Genomic DNA, 11,915 nt, shown 5'->3' on the forward strand with positions numbered 1-11,915 from the left:
CTCCAGAAGAGGGTGTCAGATCTTGTTACGGATGGTTGTGAGCCACCATGTGGTTGCTGGGATTTGAACTCTGGTCCTTCGGAAGAGCAGTCGGGTGCTCTTACCCACTGAGCCATCCCACCAGCCCCTTATCTTGACTTTCATCTTTATCTTGACAGCTATTCAGTTTTTAAGGTCTAGGGGAATTTTTATCTATTCTGAGACACCTTCGAGCAGAACGGGTCTCCATGCTATGCTCTTGAGCCTGCTCAGTGCTCGCCTTTAGCCAAGGGTCCTTTTGTGCTTCAGAGTAGTGGGCTTATTCATCTTCATAACCAGGTTCTTCACGGATTCTGGCCTGAAGACATGTTATCCTTGTGGAGTGAATGAAGCAGGGGATTGGAATGACCACCAGGTGACTTTTGTTTTCCCTAATTGTTGTTTTAATTTCTATTTAACAGTAGTTTTTTATAGCTTTTGAGTTGGGACACCACCTTTCCTACTAAAGTCAGAAAACCTTAGAAGAATTATTTTCATCTGTCAGATTGTTTAATGGCAGACTAATGCAATAAATTGGCACTAGAGTCCTGCTTTTTGTTCATGTTCTCCTAGCATTATATTTATGTGATAAGACAATTTGTATACTTGGAGATTGTTTTATTTTTCAGTATCATTGAATAATATGGTTTAAGGAAAAATAATCTTCCTGTTTGCACTTTACCGATCCCTTCCTTTGGGTCAGAATTTTATAACCTTGGCACTATTTACACTTTGGATTCAAGAAGTTCTTTGTTATATTGATGTTGGTATGCATCATGTGATGCGTACCGGTGTCCTTTCCACTCTCATTTGACAGTAAAGTCCTGCTTCCAGTTGTAACAGCCAAGTGATCTGATAATGTCTCCTGACAGACAGAACAATGTTTAATTAACATTTCATCCTTATAGAAACACACACACACATACACACACACACACACATTCCCTCTCTTTCTTTTCATTAGTTCTCCTTTACTACTTGTTCTAGCCTCTCTGCTCAACTTTTAATGATTTCCCCCCTCTTATCTCTTTAATTAATTCATTTTTTTATGTTTTGGTTTCAGAGACAGGTTTTCTTTGTATAGCCCTGGCTCTCCTGGAACTCACTCTGAAGACTAAGCTGGCCTTGAACTTGAGATCCACCTGGCTCTGCTTCCTAAGTGTTGGGATTAAAAGCTCACCCCACTATGCCCCACCTATCTCTTTAATTAAGTTTAAGACCTGACTTTTCTTGTAGTGTGAATAAAAGAAAGAAAATTCAAATTCTACAATCAGAGCTTGAATATAATATTTCATCACAGTTTCTCTTCCATTCTCTTCAACTGTTCCTTTCTTTTTTTTAAATGAAAAAAAAAAAACAAACCACTAGAGGTTATTAGACTCCTGGGAAATAAAACATGAACAACATTTACTAGTCACTAACAACTTAGGGTAACCAACCACTCAAGGTTAATAGACTAAAGACATTAACATGTGTTAAAACAATGGCCGAATTGGAAAGTCTTGGACCAACTAGATGGATGAGTTGGTCACCTTAAATATAACTCTTTAAACTGTCTTGTCTACTCTCTATATACATACCATTCACAGAAGGTCAGAACAAACATCCATTAGTAATCAAATGGAATTTTGCTCCCATTTTTATGACTTATAAATGTATGAAATTTGATTTTTAACCAAAAGTTAGCACAAACTCTTCCTTTACCTTTTGACCTCCCCTTCTATATTAAGTAATTTCAACCTCTTCCATGTGGTCTCAATTTCTAGAATTCTTCTGTTTGTTTTAAAGATTAACTGAATCTCTCCCTTGTCAGTGAGGTCCTCCATTTGTTGTTGGAGTTCAGAATATATTCCCAGAAACCCAGTTGACAACATAAAGACATTCCATGGGTCAGTGAATGGGATCTGAAGACAGAGAGACAGCTTATCAAAACCTCTTTTCTTCTGATGAGGAAGGAAAACTCCAGGTTGACCTATATCTGGTCTCACCTTTGTGCCAATTAATAAGCCCCTCCCCAGCAGGGAGAGCTGACTGAGGAGCAGCTGAATATGGACATCAAAAGAATCAGGTTTGATGAGAATTGAGGACAGACTGCAGCATTCTGCTCAGAATAACTAGTTCTACAGTAATTTTCAAGTCTAACTTTGTCTCCGTCTCTCTGTCTCTCTCTGTCTCTGTCTCTGTCTCTGTCTCTCTCTCTCTCACATGGTTTTTCAAGACAAGATTTCTGTTTCAGCTCTGGCTGTCTTGGAACTCATTCTGTAGACCAGGCTGGCCTCGAACTCACAGAGTTCCACCTGCCTCTGCCTCCCAGAGTGCTAGGATTAAAGGCGTGCGTCACTACTGCCTGGCAGTTTTCAAGTCCTAAGCAAGAGGTAAGGACTTTAAAAGGGAATACAATTTTGTTGTTGTTTCACAGCATTGGAGTAAGATAATGTTATGTTTTCTTGTAAGTATTCCTGTCTTCACTCCCCATATCCCACCCTCAATCTCCCAAGGTTGGGTTGTTTTTTATCTAGGTAGTGTTGTGCTCCTGCAAAGGGGATCTGAAATAGAGATCACAGACAATCTTAAGTTGTGAAGAGAAATCACACGGTCACTGCTGCTGTACCATATATCCTTTTCTCATATGTAAAAAATGCAAATGACTCAGAAGAAAGCCATTCTTCTCTGTGAACTTTTGTGGTGCGTTGCATTTCTTCTATGTAAAATGTTGGGAGAGCAGTCATATTTTGAATGCCATGAAATGGGAATCATTTTCTTCACTTCCATCTTGGACATACGTTCTCATTGTCTACATGAATTGCAAGTAAGGGCATTTACTTTCACGTATAAGATTTGTACATTTTTCAGAATGATTAAGGATATAGTCATAAGGGGCTGGTGAGATGGCTCAGTGGGTAAGAGCACCCGACTGCTCTTCCAAAGGTCCGGAGTTCAAATCCCAGCAACCACATGGTGGCTCATAACCATCTGTAACAAGATCTGATGCTCTCTTCTGGAGTGTCTGAAGACAGCTACAGTGTACTTACATATAATAAATAAATAAATCTTTAAAAAAAAAAACAACCCTAACTAAGACACCCCATCAGTGCCCAGAGTGGTCTTGCTTTAGGGTGTAACTTTAAAAAAAAAAAAAAAGGATATAGTCATGTAGGCACAGTGACTCAGCTTTACCATTTTCAGTAAATGTCATTGTTAGTGAACCTTGCTCTGCCTTTCCCGAGGCCAGACAATGCTTTAATCTCATTTTCAGTTCAACGTGCAAGGTGACCAAAGGGGCTGAATTCATTTGAGCAGCATTCCTGCCCTGCCCTGCCCTGCCCTGCCCTGCCCTGTCCTGTCCTGTCCTGTCCTGTCCTGTCCTGTCCTGTCCTGTCCTGTCCTGTCCTGTCCTAAGACCCTGCTTTGTTCCAGACCTTCCCCAACCTTCAGCTGTCACAGTCCTTCTTCTCCCTCGTCCCTGATGGCCGCTGCTTCTATTTTGGTCCTAGTGATCAAACTCGGGGCTTTGTGTTGTTAGGTGTGGTCTTTTGAATGGAAAATGTTTCCGCATAGACTTGGGTGTTTGGTTGAACATCTGCTCTCCAATTGGTGGCAATGTTTGGGGAAGCTAATGATGAGCAGCTACCTTGATGCAGGAAATTTTTCACTACTTCCGGTTTGCTCTGTCTGCTTCCGGCCTGCAGTTAAAGATCCCTGTTCAAGTCCTTATGCTTACAGTTTGCCACCTTTTCTCCCCACCCTCATGGACCCTTACCCCTCTGGAACCCAAAGCCACAATAAATATTTTTTAAAAGAAGTTTGTGACAGAAAACTAATACTCTATACTCTCAGCCCAGTCTTTTAAAGGGAGGGCTCTTGTGTTGGTCCAGGTGATGCATCACAAATTCCAAGTTGGATCATATGATACTGTAATACTTCAAAGCATTTGTTAATTTGTTAAAAAGGTAACAACGACAACAACAAAAAAAACTGTACGATTCTTTCGGACTGAAAGATTACAGAACGATAAAGGAGCTCCCTTTAAACTTCGGTCCTTAAACTACACAGCTATCACATCTTAAAACTTCTGGCGGCTTTCTGAGGTCAGTATATCATTACTACATTTCAATGATGAAATTGATTGTTCACCTTGTCCTATCACTCAGCTAGTGCTTAGGGAGTCAGAATGAAAAGCCAGGGCCATACTTCTCCAAGTCTTTCTACTTTTTTTAAAAATAGATTTATAACTTATGTAAGTATTATAAATTCATGTCTTATAAGTTTGGGGTTTACTACGTAATTTATTTTTAAATATTTATTTCCTCATATTCTCTCTCTCTCTCTCTCTCTCTCTCTCTCTCTCTCTCTCTCTCTCTCTCAAATATAACTCCCAAATGTAGCACTGGATTATTAAAGTGTTGAGTGAGGATATTAGTAACTTACAACAGCACAAGGTGAAACAATCCTTCTTTGTTCATAGTCATGAAAATTAGAGTATTTTTGTTCTCCTTCGCAGGAGTTTGGAATGGGGTAGGAGAAAGAGCTGTCTTGAGGTCTCAGCCAGCACACCACCCTGGCCCGGCCATTCAGACACCGGTATGAATGCTCTCTCCTTCAAGGACACTACATACCTTGGCACCAGTGAGGAGCGCACAGGGAGGTATGAATGCTCTCTCGTTCAGGGACACTACATCCCTTGGCACCAATGCGGAGCGCACAGGGAGGTATGAATGCTCTCTCGTTCAGGGACACTACATCCCTTGGCACCAGTGAGGAGCGCACAGGGAGGTACGAACGCTCTCTCGTTCAGGGACACTACATCCCTTGGCACCAGTGAGGAGCGCACAGGGAGGTATGAATGCTCTCTCCTTCAAGGACACTACATACCTTGGCACCAGTGAGGAGCGCACAGGGAGGTACGAATGCTCTCTCGTTCAGGGACACTACATCCCTTGGCACCAATGCGGAGCGCACAGGGAGGTATGAATGCTCTCTCGTTCAGGGACACTACATTCCTTGGCACCAGTGCGGAGCGCACAGGGAGGCTGTCAGGTTCTCCACGCGTACTGTTTTTCAGGGGACTCTCATGTCTCACCTGCCCGAGTGTCAGCGCCTTTCAGTGTGTATATACGAGGGCAGGAGGAAAACTGCCTGCATAATTTCCCATTTGTCTCTGCTATGGAGTCCTTAGGGAAGTTATTTATATCCTTACCTTCCTTTTAGAGCCAACCCCACTCACCACAGGCCAGAGGGATATGGGTGTCAGGTGGGAGAGGGGAGGGCTAGACATGGAGAAGAGGTGGTGTATTGGGTAACTAGGAACGCTTTTGGAATGTATCCCAAGGTGGGCGGTGGGGGCGCAAGCCTTTAATCCCAGCACTTGGGAGGCAGAGACAGCGGATTTCTGATTTCGAGGCCAGCCTGGTCTACAAAGTGAGTTCCAGGACAGCCAGGGCTATACAGAGAAACCCTGCCTCGAAAAAAACAACAAACAAACAAACAAACAAACAAAGGAATGTATCCCAGAATGGGCTGAGAAAGTATGTCTTAGTGGGCTTTAAACTGTTTAGGGATTTTGCATCCTAGTGCCTTCCCTAGTTTCTTTCTTTCTTTTTTCTTCCTTTCTTCTTTTCTTTCTTTCTTTTCTTTATGGAAAATTTATTGCAACTCTCCAACCGTGCATCACTTTTTCTTTTCAACATCTTGCTCTGCAGTTTCCTTCACCCTTTTTGCTCGGATGCCAAAGAGCTGGGCATTGGCATGGGCCGTTCGGAGACTGGCAAAAGCCTTAAAGCTCTTTCTGTGATGAGTCTGACCTTTTCCTTTTTGTACACATTCCGGATGGGCATCACAGGTCCTTGTCAGCTGGGTGGCCAATTTAAGATCTTCAACTGTCTTCCTTAGGAACAGAAGGCTTCCTGGGGAAAAGTGTGAGCTTAGAGTGGTATTCCTTCAGGCGCTGCACATGGGCCTGCAGAGATTCCGTGGATTTGCTTCGCCTCCTTGGGTCTACAGAGATGCCAGTGGTGCAAGCCATTTTCTTTCTTTCTCTTTCTTTCTTCCTTCCTTTCTTTCTTTCTTTCTTTCTTTCTTTCTTTCTTTCTTTCTTTCTTTCTTTCTTTCTTTCTTTCTTTCTTTCTTTCTTTCTCTCTTAGATTTATTTATTGCTATACATAAGTACACTGTAGCTGTCTTCAGATGCATCAGAAGAGGACGTCAGATCTCCTTATGGGTGGCTGTGAGCCACCATGTGGTTGCCGGGATTTGAACTCAGGACCTTCGGAAGAGCAGTCAGTGCTCTTACCTGCTGAGCCATCTCGCCAGCCCCGCAAGCCATTTTCTTGTGGATACCAGCCACCCTGAATTCCTGCAGGCCGAAGCCCCTGCCAGCCCAGACGTTGGTGTGGTATCTAACTGTAGGGCACCTCATGATGGGCCTGATGGGCAATGTGGAGCGTTTCGCCTGCCTGGCCTTGCGTCTGTGCATCTTGCGTGCCAGCTGGTTGAACCAAGTGTCCACTCTCTGCTGCCAATCCTTGTGGAAGTGGGGCTTCAGGATCACGCCATTCCGACTGAGTGCCATGGCTGTCTCCTATATAGGAGCGGCGGAGCAGAAAGTACCGGGCAATGCAAAGTACCCTGGGGTTGTAGGGAGTCAGTGCCCTAGTTTCTGGGTGAGGATGAGAGAGATGAATGTAGTGATGCCATCGATGACAGCAGTGTCTCTGATAGCAACATTTGCTCTAAGTGAGTTTCTAGTTCGCTTGAGAATTTATTATTCAGTTTTATAGTTTGAGGAATTACTCCCATTTTATTTTTCCCTTTTTACCTTTGACACTAAAGGTTTTTTTTTTTTTTTAATGTTTTCTTTAGCTATGATTGTCATTTGCTTGGGGACCCCAGACTAAAGCACAAGAAGAAGTGCAACATTTATTTACATATATTCCTGGGTAGTTCATAGGCTATCCTATTGGCAAAAGGAGTTTGTTTTGCTCTGTGAGTCAAATCAAGAACGTTTTATAGTTGGACTTTGTGAGGAACTACTTTTAGCTAAACTTCCTGAGAAGTGTCAAAAAAGATGATTGATTTCATGGGCTAGATACTCGGGGGCAACTACCGGAAATGCTGATGATTTTATGATGATCAGAGTAAGCTTGATCAAAAATTATGAAAAACAGGATGTTTGCCCAACCTCAGTGTGGCTACCTGTGTAGATTGAGTAACTGCCCAGTGTAGCTTTAGTTCATTTCAGTAGTTCTGAATATCCACCATGGCTTCGTAGCCACGTGATGGCTGCAAGCAAGACTCCAAGCATTTTGTCTTGTTTGTCTTTGTCTGGGCTTATAAGTTTGCCCTTCCTTCTTCTGGCAATCATTTCTTGTTTTCCCTAACAGTGTTTAATATGTGACTTTATATATGATGGCTTGAAGTCTGATGTTCAGAGTCCCTGTCCTGTAGTTTACCAGCACAAAATAGGGAGAGAATTTTTCCACTTCCTACCTGCAGTTTTGCCATTTGTGAAGTCTAAATGGCACTAGCTACCGCCAACATTGTGTGAAGGATTAGAGACAGCAGCTAAAACCTGTGGCATATGCCACAAAGCCAGGCATTCCACAACGAAGAGGCTATCGGTGGCTTTGGATTCAGAACACATTTAAATTTTTTTTTGGATTCAGAACTATTTAAATTTTTCAAGAATTTATTATGAAACATGTGCTTAGGAGACAATATTAAGTATAACAGAGACTGTAAAATCTGATCTAAAAGCCAGGGGTGGTGGCACACGCCTTTAATCCCAGCAGAGGCAGGAGGATTTCTGAGTTCGAGGCCAGCCTGGTCTACAAAGTGAGTTCCAGGACAGCCAGGGCTATACAGAGAAACCCTGTCGCAGAAAAAAATAATAATAATAATAAAAAAATCTGATCTAAAATTTCGGGGCCTAAGTATTGTCATAATCTGCATGTGTCTTCGGGAACATGGTGACAATCACCCAGCAAGCAGTGAGGTGACAATCTACTATGTTATGGAGGCGCACGTGCATGTGTGTGTGTGTGTGTGTGTGTGTGTGTGTGTGTGTGTGTGTGTATAGCGCTGCATAAACTCTGGCTGTAGTGGTACAAGCCTGTAATTCCAGCAGTCAGCAGGATCAAGTGTCTTTGAGGTCAATCTAGGTTACATACAACCCATCTCAAGACCAACAAAGAAGGCAAGGTGCAAGCTCTGCTTCCTGAAACTTTGAGTTGCTCTGGGAAACCTGTAAACTGTCTTCCATGGGTCTTGGGTGTATTTTTAAAGCCATTTAAACAATACTTTCTGTTACCTGAAGCTGAATGTATCTTGACTGATTTGAAAAACGTAGTTACTTTTACATCTACTTGCTTACTTGTTTGTTGTTTGTTTGCTTGAGACAGTGTTTTTCTGTGTAGCCCTGGCTGTCCTGGAATTCACTCTGTAGACCAGGCTGGCCTTGAACCACCTGCTTCTGTCTTCCAAGTGCTAGGACCAAAGGCATGAACCACCCTTGCCTGGCTAAATTTCATTAATTTTCTTCTCAAGTTTCCTACTATTCCAATCAGTAAATTGGAAAAAATAAATTAAAAATTAAGCTATTGAATCTTACCTAGCACAATAAATAATGTGATTTGACCCTAATTAATAGTTTCCAGGAATGACGTTTCACACTCTCTAACCCTACACCAGCTACGTGATACTTCCTGTGAAAGGCCTGTACCTGGAAAATGACTTATCTATGTGTCAGACACAGTAATTGCTGCCATGAAAATTAGTAAAGTGCATGCAGTTGCCTTTTGGCCATCTCAGTTTGGATTAAATTTGTTGACTGTGGCACAAAAATATTACATCACAATAATGGGTGGTTTTTGTTTTCTTTTGCTCAGTATCATAACCTTTCATTGATCTGTCTCCTGTATTTATGAACACAGTTAAGCCAACAGCCATAACCAGTCTGTGAATAGTTTTCTTAGCAAAGGCATTAATAACCATAAAGATCACTTATGCCAAGGTTCTTTATGACCTTGAGTGGTTTCTTTCTCATTTGGGATAGCCTGAACAGCAAAAAGTTCTTTGTAGCTATTGACCAAATGCTTTTTTTATCGATCAGAAAATGAAGACAGAAGAAATTATGGGTTACGGGCTAAGATACAGAGAAGTTTGTTCATGGAGTTAAAGATGCCCAACGATGGTGTGGGAGCTATACTACAACCCACCCGACTACCAACCCCAAACTCGTATAAGTTGAATATTGAAGTCATTGAAAATGTCATAGAAGCCACTTTTCCTACTTAGCCTTTTTGGTATTTGGAATTCTTTTCTTTTTTTCTGCTTCTTCTTTATTTATTCTGAGACACTGTCTCTCTCTGACAGGTCTTGGATGACCTGGAACTCACTATGTAGCTCAGGCTAGCCTTGCAGAGTCCGTTTAGTGTTGCTTACATATAAATAATTTCAAAGCTGACCACTTGGTATTGGATAACTGATTGGGGCTCATCCCTAGGGAAGACTTCTTTCTCAGCACTCCCTGCTTTTCCCCATGGGTTCAGGGAATGAAACTTGGGTCCTCATGTTTACAAGGAAAGCATTATGCTACACGAGCTCTCTCCAAGCCCTGCCACTCTACGACCATCTTACCCTTTTCTAAATTCGTTGTCTTACCCTCCATATCCTCTTCATCTTTCTCTCTTTCCCACTCCTACCTTCTTTAACCTCTTCTGGCTTTTTTTCCTCATCATTTTCTCTGAAGAATTATTTACTGATGTAAAGATTTATATAAGTATGGCATGCTACATGCTGATTTCAAATATGCATGCTCTATGGAATAGCTCGATGAATCTAATCGTCATGGATTACCTTACAGACCTTTATTTTAGGTGATGAGAGTACTTATACTTATTGGTCTTCTTGATGTTTACTACAGATTGGTGTTCTTGGAGGTAAAGCATGTTAGTAGATGTCTTGACCTTATTCCTCCAGTATAAGTCAAGGCTTGCAGGCTTTATTTTCTCCCCAGTCTCCATCCTTCCTCAGCTCCAGCAACCACCATTCTACTCTCAGTTTCTTTGAGCTTGGATTTTCAAAATTTCACATTCAAACAAAGCCATTTGTTGCAACTTCTTCCCTGAATGGATTATTTTGCATAACACCAGGTCCTTCACATTTATTCATGGCACCAAAGTGTTTACCCTCTTCCTTTCTGAGTAGTCTCTTGTTTATTTCTTTTTTTAAAAAAATTAATTTGTTTAATTTTTTTTACACTCCATAATTTACTTCTGCCCCCCCCCTCAGTCCACCCCTTGACCCACCTGACCTCTAAACTCCCTGGGGCCTCCAGTCTCTTGAGGGTTAGGTGCATCATCTCTGAATGAACACAGACCTGGCAGTCTGCTGCTGTGTGTTGGGAGCCTCATATCAGCTCATGTATGCTGTCCGTTTGGTGGTCCAGTGTTTGAGATCTCAGGGGTCCAGATTAATCAAGACTGCTGGTCCTCCTACAGGGTTGCTCTTCTCAACTTCTTTCAGCTTCCCTAATTCAATAACAGGGGTCAGCTGCTTCTGTCCATTGGTTTGGTACAAATAACTGCATCTTACTCTTTCAGCTGCTTGTTGAGTCTTCCACAGTGCAGTTTAAAGACTCACAACATGAAGACTCCTCCATGTTCTGACTCAGGAGAGGCGACACTCCAAATCACTCACGAGAAATGGTCTTGTTGCAAACTGCATAAGGATTTTTATTCCAAGAGCGCTCTGGGACCCACAATCGTACGCCACGCAGGAGAAGAGGATCATGGGCCCTGAGTAGCCATTTGAGGGGGGGTATTTAAAGGAAGAAACCACAACTCAAGGGGGTGGGGAGGGCATTGTTGGAAAATACCAAAAATACCAGTTAAAAGCCACGAGGAAGTGCAAAGTCACAAGGACAAGCACATTTGCATAGTGGGTTCCAGGAGTGGTCAGGGTGGGTCAGGGTGACTCCCAGAACCCGGGGATAGGTGGGTGGAGGAATGTCCTATCTGTTTTATGATTAGCATGCCTTGGGGCATTGAGTCACAAAGGTCACATTCTCAAGCCTGGGCCTAAAGGCCTAGAATTTATGTTTTTATGTTACACTTTTTCACAGTCGTGCTAGATTCTTTTTTGTGAGCATTCCATAGCCTCAGTAATAGTGTCAGGCCTTGGGACCTCCCCTTGAGCTGGATCCCACTTGGGCCTGTTACTGGACCCTCTTTTCCTCAAGCTCCTCTCCATTTCCATCCCTGTAATTCTTTCAGACTGGAACAATTATGGGTCAGAGTATGGGAGAGTGGGATGGCCTCCACTCTCCCTCATTTGATGCCCTATCTTCCCACTGGAGGTGGGTTCTATAAGTTTCCTCTCCCTACTGTCAGGCATTTCACCTAAGGTCCCTCCCTTTGAGTCCTGAGAGTCTCTTACCTCCCAGTCTCTGGTGCATTCTGGAGGCTCCCCCCCCCCCAACCTCCTATCTCCTCAGGTTGCCTGTTTCCATTCTTTCTGCTGGCCCTCAGGGCTTCAGTCCTTTTCCCTCATTCAATACCAGATCAGGTTCTCCTCTCCCCCATACCCCCCCATCCACTTTCCCTCCCTCTCTCCCTCGATCCCTCCCTCCTTCCCTCCCTTCCTTCCTCCCCAATTGTGATTGCTTTCTTCTCCCTCCCAAGTGGGACTGAAGCATCCTCACTGGGTACTTCAGCTTGTTGAACTTTTTGAATTCTGTAGACTGAATTTTGGGTATTCTGTTTGTTTTTTTTTTTTTTTTTTGGTTAATATCCATTTTAGAAAATATCATCCTGAGTGAGGTAACTCCAACCCAAAAAGGACATGCATGGTATGTATGGTATGTACTCATTTCTTTTAACTTTTAAAGAAATTTAAATCTT

At 42.7% G+C, this 11,915-nt stretch overlaps 1 pseudogene; it reads right to left on the reverse strand.

Annotated features, from left to right (window-relative positions):
• Nucleotides 1-5,685: 5,685 nt before the first annotated feature.
• LOC110330128 lies at nucleotides 5,686-6,586 on the reverse strand (annotated as a pseudogene).
• Between the last annotated feature and the right edge of the window lie 5,329 nt (nucleotides 6,587-11,915).

This window comes from Mus pahari, chromosome 12 (assembly GCF_900095145.1).
Source record: "Mus pahari chromosome 12, PAHARI_EIJ_v1.1, whole genome shotgun sequence".
In the NCBI taxonomy this organism is placed as follows: Eukaryota; Metazoa; Chordata; class Mammalia; order Rodentia; family Muridae; genus Mus; species Mus pahari.